Source organism: Fistularia commersonii, chromosome 3 (assembly GCF_037954325.1).
Source record: "Fistularia commersonii isolate RoL2024-O1a breed Wild chromosome 3, RoL_Fcom_v1.0, whole genome shotgun sequence".
Lineage (NCBI taxonomy): Eukaryota > Metazoa > Chordata > Actinopteri > Syngnathiformes > Fistulariidae > Fistularia > Fistularia commersonii.
Window position 1 is genome coordinate 21,010,521 of NC_141286.1, and position 10,842 is coordinate 21,021,362.

The 10,842-nt window shown below is 41.0% G+C and overlaps 1 protein-coding gene across 7 annotated transcripts in view; it reads right to left on the reverse strand.

Annotated features, from left to right (window-relative positions):
- Positions 1 to 10,150, reverse strand: part of tspan4a (tetraspanin 4a) — a 160,962-nt gene extending 150,812 nt beyond the window's left edge. Inside the window, exons 1-2 of one of the 7 annotated variants that reach the window (XM_086144062.1) lie at positions 10,055 to 10,150; positions 8,411 to 8,543 (exon numbers count right to left, since the gene is read on the reverse strand). The gene's annotated coding sequence lies outside the window, so the exon portion shown is untranslated. Of the gene's footprint in view, positions 1 to 8,389; positions 8,544 to 10,054 lie in introns of all 7 variants that reach the window. The other 6 variants (XM_086144061.1, XM_086144059.1, XM_086144060.1 and 3 more) reach the window with 6 other exon arrangements.
- Positions 10,151 to 10,842: the final 692 nt, after the last annotated feature.

Consider the following 10,842-nt stretch of genomic DNA (forward strand, 5'->3'; position numbering starts at 1 on the left):
GAGCTAACAGCGCCGCTAGTTTTAAACGGACACCACAGCCAAACACTGTGATTTCTTTCACAACCGTACAAAAAGGGGAAACGAGTGTAGCCCGCTCAAAGAAACACCATAGGACATCCTTCGAGGATGTCAACAAGCCGCTACAGCAGAAGTAGCATCTGATGACGAAAAGACCGGCGAAGCTGACTCCTAGCCAACATGGCGGCCTCTGTGGCAGACCTGTTTGCTCACCGTAGCATGCTGGCTATTATCAATACATGTCTAAATGCACTGTGGGAAGCAAAGTAAAAATTTCTTTGTACAGAGAAACAGATTTTCACACGATACACATGATTGTAAACACCTTGAATCTTGAGTCACCTGGTCAGTCAACACAGCAGCTGCTAAGTCTACAGCAGGGGTTGGGCAAACTACGGCCCGCGGGCCGCATCCGGCCCATTGGTCTTTTTAATCCGGCCCGCCAAATATTGGTACAGAATTCAAACTTGATGTGAATGATTGGATCAATGAATGTGGGAGCTCAAACAGGAGATAATTTGATTTTTAGAGCTACTTGAGAACACTTGAGACATTTCCTGAGCTGAATGGGTCATATTGGCTTTGAGATTTAGCCTTTACTGTGGACATACTGGCACACATGAATGAGCTGGACCTGAAGCGACAAGGGAAAAACCGATTCGTGCATGAAACGCAAGCGAACATCAGAGCCTTCAAAACCAAGCTGGTTTTATTTTCAAAGCAGATGTCAGACGAGTCTGATATGTGCTGTTAACAAATGCTTTTTTTTTTTAAATGTAGCGTATCTTGTGCTGACCTAGCCCATCTGTCAAATTTTAAAAGTCAATGCGGCCTCTGAGCCTAAAAGTTTACCCACCCCAGGTCTACAGTGACCAGCCAATGACAAAATGTGGAGATGCTCGCTCTTTCTTTGTTAGCATAGCATCGCAGTTGCTGCACACATACCCGCAACTTTTCCCGACTCTTACCTATTCGTGCATTTTGAAGTTAATTTTGACCCCTGTGCTGGTTGCACAGATGATACAGTTTTTGCAAAGAACGAGACAGAGCCCAGGTCGTAAACGGCAACGGACGCATTTTTTTTTTACCCTTTTAAACAGACTAAGATACCTTGTGAGACCTTGTCATTTTTATGTAGCTTCTACAAATATTGATCAAATAGGACATTAATGTCTCAGTAACTTGGGGTCCTTTTAAAACTAAATTGTCGAAGCGTCTGCCGATAAGCGGGGGATCACGGTATCGTATTTTCCTCTCCGTTGCGGTCGTCCAAGCAAAACATGAGATCGGAGGGAAGAAAAGGGGGCCTATGTAGGTCAGGGGACAGATCGCCCACAAAACACAAGTACAAAGTATCTTTTGATGTGGTGGGAAGTCTTGAGAGAGGCACAGCATAGACTTTTACTTCTCAAATCTACGCTTTGAAGGAGCCGCGGAGTGCACTACGCGCACGGCTGCCTGGTAACGGCAGAGCGGCGGGAAAAAAAAAAAAAGAAAACAACATGACAGGATTTGTAAGCTGAAACAACCACCCTTGTCATACATGTGTTTTTTTTTTCTGCTCTTCTTCTGATTTCTTTGTTTCGTTTTAACGCTTATCAAGAAGTGGACAGCTAGAACCCAAGCGCACAATTCTAAACAATATACAATACAATACTAAAATACCAGTTAAGTCATTTTAAATGTAACAGTTAGCAGCGTCGGGTTAACTCAATCAATCACAAAAGCGGGAATAGCTTGAACCCAAACTATTATTGTGTGTCCAATATCATCTGTAATTGTCATATTAAACAACACCTCCTAAATTGTTATCTTTTTGTTTCTTTTTCAGTCATAGAAATCTTGAATACAAATTATGAACTTGACAACTTTCCCCGATGTTCACACACATCTGAATATTTACCAATTCGGGATTGTTGGAGGTGGAATAGTTTCACCATAAACAAGCGCTGTTGTTTATTCAACGTTATCCATCCATCAAGATGGCCAAGTGGCCGCTACGGCCGCATCCGGTGTGTTGAATAGCGCAGCCTGATAGCGCATCTTTTAACCGAGTAAATATCTATATAATTCAAATGCGTAACTCTAAAAGTATAAACCAAAATGTTTGTAGTAATCCATCAGAGCGACCCAAGATTTAATACAACTGTCTTCCCAGACCGAGCGTTGCTCCTTCTAATTAAGTCTGGTTTACGGAAAAAGAAATGAGAAAAAAATATAAACCTCTCCCACAGCTTTCCATAATACCGTCAGTTTATTTCTCCTGGTTTTAGAATCAAACAATATATCGCTCAATCTTTACGATCTTTTTTTTTTTTTTCCGAGTCCCATGCCAGCCTGCTGACAGGTTGAGAATCTCAATGTCTGACAGCACCAAGGAAGTGTGTACGTGCATGTGTGTGTGTGTGTGTTAAGTCTCACTCCTAGATGTGTTTTGGAGTGTGTGTGTGTGTGTGTGTGTCTGCGTTCCAGGGTGAATAGAATGAAGTTAAGGTTTCAAGTGCCACCAAAGAAAAGCCTTATGTAATCTTAAGACTACTGTTTAGGGGAGAGAAAAAGAAAAGCTGGTGACACATTTTTCGCCACGTAAGAAAGGAACGATGACATGCGGCAAATTGCGAAGCTGAGAATCAACAGTCTAGCATTTTAGCATTAAAATATTATAAGACGATGTTCATCATGAATTATGATGTGGAGGCACAGCGGCGCAGCTGTAAGGAATCCACGGCAAGAAGGTTCCTGGTTCCTATCTGTAAGGGGATGATCTGTAAAAACGCAGGAAAATTGTCGAGATGTGTAAATGAGAGAGTGAATGGTTGTATGTTATATAATTTTTTTTTCTTTATGATGCTTGAATGAAGGAGCAATTGGTTGTCTGTCTCTATATGTCCATAAATGAATGAGAGGATGGTTATATGTCTATATCATAGGGGTCAAACTCCGGCCCGCGGGCCATTTTTTGGCCCGCACTGTAATTATATTTGGCCCGCAAAGCCATACCAAATGACTATTAAAGTGCATGTACAGTGCATGTATCGCTAATTCTACAAATCCAAGAATCTTCTCCTGATGTTTCGGCATGAAAATAAACGCCCTCTCCTCTGTGTACAGTAGTCATAGCGACCTTATGCTAATAGTAGCGCCCTGCTACTTAGGCAGAAAACAGAATTTTGTATGTGTGCTATATTAAGTTATACATTGTATAGTATTAAGCTATTTTGTTCCATATTTAGTTTTTAAGCAAAACTTGTTTTGGGTCCATATGAAAAGGTTCATTGTTATATCTGGAGGAAGATTTTTTTTCTATAAATGTCAATGTTGGGTCGCGAGTTTGTCCCAGTTTTGTGTGTATTTGAGTTTGACACCCCTGGTCTACATGATGCATACGGCCTAATTTGTTGTCAAGCTGGCCGAACCAGTAAAATCATCACCTAGAAGTAACACTAAGTCCAAATTTTTACCTTGTTTTGGTGGGCCCACCATGGTGGGCAGAAAACTGCAAATGTATGCACTGTCGCACTTTTAGGTTCTCGAAGACGCTTTCTCGAGAATGTTTGTTTTATTCTGGCCATCGTGGTCTGCTTCTTCCTCGCTGAAGAAACATTACCAGAATGATAATTTTATTTTTTTTTTTTTTCAGCGGAGTGACAAAACAAATGGCAGAAGGCTACTAATCCTGACTGGTGATACATTCACATGACTGATACAGTGATTTGATTAGAGAGGAGCAAAAAAAAAAGCACAATACCTAATAATTATAAAATATTATAAGACCATGAACCCCAAAGTTAGCAAAGAGAAAATATGACATTCTCTGATGGAATTTTATGTACAGAACTGTCTCAGAAAATCATAATATTGTGATCATTACAAATCAACTGAAATATTGCAAGCCTTCTATTATTTTAAGATTGCTGATTATGGCTTACATCTTCAGAAAACTCAAAAACTCCTATCTCAAAATATTAGAATATCATGAAAAAGTAATTTTTGTTTTTTTAATTGCATTACAGAAGATAAAGATTTTTATCACAATATTCAAATTTTTTTATCTCAAAAATATTAGAATATCATGAAAAAGTAATTTTTGTTTTTTTAATTGCATTACAGAAGATAAAGATTTTTATCACAATATTCTAATTTTCTGAGACAGTCCTGTAGATAATGAATGAATGATGCTTGGTTCTCACTCATCGCATTGTTATTAAAAGTACTTTTAACACTATGAGCATTCAAAACCACTCCACAGTGTCAAGCGCCATCCCAAGAGCAGTTGTCGGACTGAACGTCTACTACTAAATATCTAAACAGACAAAGACGCGTCTCTGTATTTATTCCCCTGCACAACCGACGGAAACAATCTGAAAGCATCGCCGACGAAAATCACCTCTTTAAGCAAAGTGTTTTATGTGAAGGGGTGTGAGCATCAGCCATCAAACAAAAAGATTTGGAGTCCCACAGGCTCGAGCGAATAGACCCGAGTACAAAGGAGTTCCTCCGTCTGTCAAAATTGTTAGATCAGGGTTTGAAATAAGGTCTTGATGTTGCCTTGGTGGACAAAGCACTTGAAGATCTTACAGCTGCACTGCAGCCGCTCTTTGCCTTCGTGTGGCTGCGACAGTTTGATTACTAGCGATTTTTTTTTTTTTTTTTTTTTTTTCAATTTTCGCAAAAATGTGTAGTGCAATTTCCGGATTATAAACCGCTACTTTTTTCACACGCTTTAAACAATGATGCGACTAATTTATGGATTTTTTTTTTTTTTTTTTTTTTAATGCCGCCAAAACATTTAGCCTCGTCACATCGGATCAATTTCCTTGAAATTCTGAGGCCGTTCAATTCCGACACCGAAGAAAACGACTTTCACGGTTTTAGTGCCCAGCAAAGCCGGGATAGACAAAGCGGGGATAGAAAATGGATGGATAGACTTTTTCCTTGTGTTATTTATTGTTAATCATTTCCAGTACGGTATTTGTGGATGTTAACAGTATGTGTGTGATTAAAAAGATTAAAAAAAAGTTTATGGTCAACATATTTCTGTGTAAATATGCGGGTTATACACAAACGCGGCCTATATATGAACACATATATTTATCAATTTTTACCCGGTGCAGCTTATATTCAGGTGTGCTCAATAAGCCGGAAATTACGATAGTTTCAACACTGTGGCAGGAGGATGTTATACAATCGAAATAAGGATTTTATGGAGGGAGAGCTGGTTTGAAGAGTGCTCAAGGTGTAATATAATATTACAAGCCGATGTGCAGATTTGTCCCAACCTGCTGCTTCCTCACATCTCCATAAGCGAGACTGTTTTTTTTTTTTTTTTTCCCCTCAAACTCGTACTAACTGCGCGGCATCGTCTTGCTGACATGTTGGTACTGCGCTGTCCGCCTCTCTCTCGTTCTGTCAGAGGGTCTGCTGCGCGTTATTTACCATATTCTCCCTCCGCAGCTCTCAGGCAGAAAACGCACAACAAGGACGTAAATTGGAATACATACATCCTTGTTTGCTGATTTTTATGAATCGTCTTGCACATCTAAAGCCATCCTTGAAGACGGGGGCACGGTGATTTCCATGTTTTTTTTTTTAACGGATGAGTAAAGTGAACCTTGAGACTCCAAAGTCAGTCTGCAGGAACCCGATGACATTTCTGAGTAAATGTTTCAGTGAGCTATATTAATAATGCCGGTAATGGGGCGAAAAAAGTAAGCTGGGGGCGCAATTTTACATTTTAACAGTCTCAGATAATGACTCCTGACACATTTACACGATGTGCAACATTTAGTAGATGCTGTTTTTTTTCCAGAAAAATAGCCTCTATGTAGAAAGACAAGTCAGGTGGGTTAAGAGAGAAAATTGGACAAATTAGATGAGATGAGAAGACGCAGCACGCCGACACCGTTTCACAAATGCAAGAGAGCCGGACACAATGCCGTCGACGGTGTTAACACTAAAATGGTTGGGTAATTTAGTGGAACGGGCAAAAACCACGCGAGCGGACCGAAGGATCTCGCGACAACAAACAGATCTTGTAAAATACACCAAAGACTGCGTCCGAGAGGATCGGCGCTTTTTATGACTTGATATTTTGAGTTTGCGATGAGGGAAACAAACAAAAGGGCCTGTGATCAATATTTGATCGGGTGTTTTTGTTTTGTTTTTTTTGACAGATTGTCGAATTCCCCGTTTTTCCTTTGCACACCGCCACACCTTATGGGGCTCGGAAACTTTCTGAAAGAATTGTGCCGCAAATCTCGCTGACAGGCGCTCTCCATTTTAAAGTCATGGAAATTGATTTCCTCTCTGAAGCTATACCTTGATCTCTGTTTAGGGAGCCGGCCTCTATAAAGTTAGGCGAAATCAATTAAGATCACTAAAGACTGGCCTTGAGTCAAACCGGCAAAAATGAATATAAATGAGCATCACGCTGTCGCTACGAGATTCGGTTACCGCGCCGACGGAGCGGCTCAGAGACGGCTTTGTGAGACATCTGAGGAGCCGTAATGAAAACCTCCAAAGAAATTTACAGGGATTGTTTTTGTGGGTCGCCGGCATGTTAAAACACTCCCAAGTCAATGCGAAATGACTGGTTTATGTAAAGACCAGTAAAAGAGCTAAAAAAGAACAATGCAGCATGAGAATGCTGGCTTCTATTTTTAGCCAGTGCTGAGAAGCCTAAACAAAACATTAAATAGAATAAATGGCTGCATGTGTACGCTGGAAGGGGGAAAAAAAAACCAAAAAAAAACAGTGGACAGATTGAGTTAAAGGGTGCGAGAGGGAAAGCAAACATGAAGCAATGTAACCAAGGGAAACCGTGTTAAACTGGGTGTGAGACCAAGAGTCAGCGACAGTGAAAGATTGCGGTTATGGCTTGTGGTTTTTCTCTCGGCTCTTACATCTCGGGGAGCTCTTGACAAGGAGACAAAATAGACCCTTCAGATTGGAGGAGGGAAAGTCGGTACCTCACATTTTTAACGGACGGATTGAAAGCGAAAAAAAAAGCCGCAGCCTCTTGCTTTTTATTTCCCTTTTCATCTCGACGCGTGTACTTTGCGTGTTCGGCCAATAAATCAAGCACGGACGGCTCTTTTATGATCCTATAAGACTGGGATGTAATGGTATTTTGATGTGTGTGAAAAGGATAAAATGTCAACTATTTTAGGGGCACAGAACTCTGGCGTGTGTGTGTGTGTGTGTGTGTACTTCACATCACTGCACTTAACAAATCAGCAGCTACTTTTTTGTGCGCCTGCTAAAAGGAAGACGTCAATTCATGAATATCAAGCCGGCATATCCAAACACAACATGTGCGCGAAGCTTAAAAAACGAGGAGGAATAAATAGCGAGTGAGCAGTATTTGCGGACGGACATCCAGCGGGGACTACGAAGCTACAATGGCGTTTTTTTTTTTTTTGTGGTGGAAAAGACGTCAGTCGCTTTTCACGGGATCATGTCAGACAAGCAGATCGGAGACGCCGAATATCCCCCCACTTACTTTAAGTGCATTTGAAATTCCCTTCGCTGTTCCGGGAGAAGAGAAGAGGGGGAAATGTTTCCTCTATGAAAATCCAGTAGTGTTTTACAGATTTAACCTAAAATAAAATGTCCAAAATGTTATTTTTAACAATCTCTGTTTGAGATGTATTTTACGTTTCATGTTATCATCGAGCGTATTCAGTTAAAATTACAGGGAGAGGGTTGAACATTTTTTTAATCTTGCATGTACATCACCAATCACTACCTTCAAAACAATGTTACTGTTCTTCACAAAGGTTGACATTTTAGTTTTGCACACCACGCGGTCACAATCTCTACATGTAGACGGGGTGACTTTCGCGCCGATATTCATCCATCTCCGTGACGAAAGCGAGGGATCCGAATCGGCCGTTGAATTATCACAATAACGGTCATTATCTCAACAGCAAAACAATTATTTGCAGATTTTTCCGCTTTTTCTCGCCTCCACAGCGCTCAGACTCAGTGGTACGGGAGAACACTGACGCAGTCGAGGATGAAAAAAGGGTCGAAGAGAAAGACCTGCAGGTGGCAGCACAATGTCGCCCTGTTTAGTCTGAATAAAGCAGAGCCGGTGTTCAGGGGGCAATTATCCAGAGAGTCGCCACACCTTGAGAGGCCTAGAAGTCAGCCGCGGAGATGTTTTTGAACGAACGGCACCAACTGCGATGATTAAAGAAATTTCTCAAAAGCTCCGCAACCAAACATATTTTCCCCGCTCGCGTCAAAAGAGCACCATACAGGAAAAACGCAGAGCCCGGTGTAACATTAGCGGCGGGGGTTGCTTCCGTCCCGGCTCCGACTGGCAGTTTGAACGTAAACAAGAGTCAGCTGCCGACTGTCCAGATACCTTCAGCTCATCAGTTCCTACCGGAGTTGATGAAACGTGGGAGGACACGGGAATAGGAAGCTGCATCCGTCCCTTTGGTGTCTACGTGCACATCCTGGAATGTGTCAAGCAGGTCTGTTGCCGAGCGGGACGTGTCACGAGCAGCAGGCAGCAGCTGTTGTGAAGCACAGCCAGGCATTATGTATGTTCCCTCTTTGGCGGATTTCATTGGTTCTGAGTTTGTTGCTCAAACTCCAAGATAACTCATAATCGCTGAACTGATTCTTATCACAAACCCAATTTGTCAAAGAAGAAATTAATGTGACAGCTGCCTTTTTAATGCTGTTTTTTTTTTAAACGGTACACAAACTAGCTACCTGTTATTTTCATTGCGGCTATGTTTTAGCGTAGCATTTAGCATTGATAGATCAGCCTGCATCTGTCCACCAAGACGTTGTCATTTTCCAGGTGTTTAATTATGGAGGTTTATTTTATGATTTGTCACGCCGCATGTTGGCCTTATAAACCACCCTGCGGTAAATATGAATTCAACAGCCTGAACCCAAAATATCACGGCAGCCAAGCACTTCCTGTTGACACAGAGTAGCGTTGCATCACGACCTTTTCAGTCGCCAGTTTGTCCACAAGCGTTCATTATACAACATATTTCCAAAACTAAGACTGCTAAGAGTCACGGCTCCTTTTTCTGAGACCGACATCTAAATCTAACGCTCTCTCGATGTAGTTTAGACAGGTTTTTTTTTTTTTACAGTTCTCACAGATGCACCGAGAAGAAAGACGTCCCAAAAAAAATCAAGCTGGTCTTAAATCCCCCGACAGACCCGTTGCTGTGGGCGTTTTCCCGATGGATGTCTCCCAAAAAGACAGTTGCGCTTCCCTCATTAAAGTTACATTTAATTTTAATGCACCTTATGTAAAATGGAGCAACTTCATTTGGGAGAATTAAGGACCATCGCAAAGCCAACATAAGGCCGCATTGTAAGACGGTGAATTGCTCTGCCAGTCAGAGCTTTTCGAAGTCAATGAGGCCCACAAGGTTTCTGAAACTCCTCCAGAAAAAAAAAAAAAAAAAAAACATTTAGGGAGGGAATAAGTTAAGGAATGGTTGGTATTCTGCAATGTTGTTCTGCTCCACGAGTTTATTTCTGTCTTTCATTGAGGTCCAGGGGAAACATTCCTCAGCCAATCAGAGTTCACTTGCTGCATTTCTATACGGCCCAGCACAGCAAGACTTTCTCTCTTCCTTTTTTTTTAATTTTTTTGTAGACAGTAACTGTTAAGTGACATAATTTAAGACAATAATGAGGAGTTTCTGGGCAACCCCACCCCCGAACGTTGGACCGTTAGTGTGAGTCGTGTAATCACATCTTGAAGTCGACCAAGTGCGACCTTCCCCCGTACCAGTTCACTGAAGATAAAAGTACCCTGGATATTGTTTATCCCTCCTACTAAGACAACTGCAGCCCACATAATCTCCCCATTTATCAAAGTAAAAATCTTTTTAACAAGGTCGCTCACATCTGTGCAACGTGTGCGGGTGGGGAGAGATTCACAGAGAGAAAAGGTGGGAGGTAGTAAAAGGAGCAGTCGGAAACAGGAGTGTGTTTTTATTTACTGTAGTCATTATTGATTACGAACAGTTAAAGAAAGGGGAAAATGACTTACCACTCACTTTTCTCACACTGTCCGGGCCGTCCTTCCTCTTTCCCCGATCGGACAAAACTTCCCAAGATCTTCTTTCCAAAAATCTCTCTCTCTTTCTCTCTCTCTCTCTCTCTCTCTCTCTCTCTTTCTCTCTCCCTCTCTCTCTCTTTCTTTCAATAAGCACATGATTAAAGTTTACTAGTAAAAACAAATACTGACATCTAGTGGTGGTTAAAACTGCCACTTTTGAATCTTAATCCTAACAGAAGAAGCCTGTGCAGGAAGAAAAGCGAGATGTTTTCAAATACTGAACAAGTCCAGTTGCTACGACAATATTTGGACGACTCAATACATCCGCAGACACTTCAAATCTGATTAATAATGTCTAGACTTATTGTATTTGCGTGTATTTACCGAAAGTCTGATTGAGGACTTTTAGAGAAAGTGGCTGTATTTGTCACTACTCTTTGCTCTGTTCTCTGAGTCTGCTTAAAAAAAAAAAAAAAAAAAAGATTTCCTTTATAAGTAGTGTTTAGAATAGTTTTTAGATCGCTATTATTGTGTTGGTTCAATGATAGATCAAGTTCAGGAAAAAAAAGCAAACGCATTCTGATATTATTTTAAATTACTTGTGTGCGCGATCAAGCTTTTACTGTTAATAGAAGTAACGGGATTCAACATTTGGCCGCTATTTGCTTCACAAAACAAAAATAGAAGGTGTTTTTTTTTTTGGAAAGAAAAGACCAAAATATGTTAAAAGTAAGAACGACAGTGTTGGTTTTTCATTCACACCTCTACAGCGGCAGCGT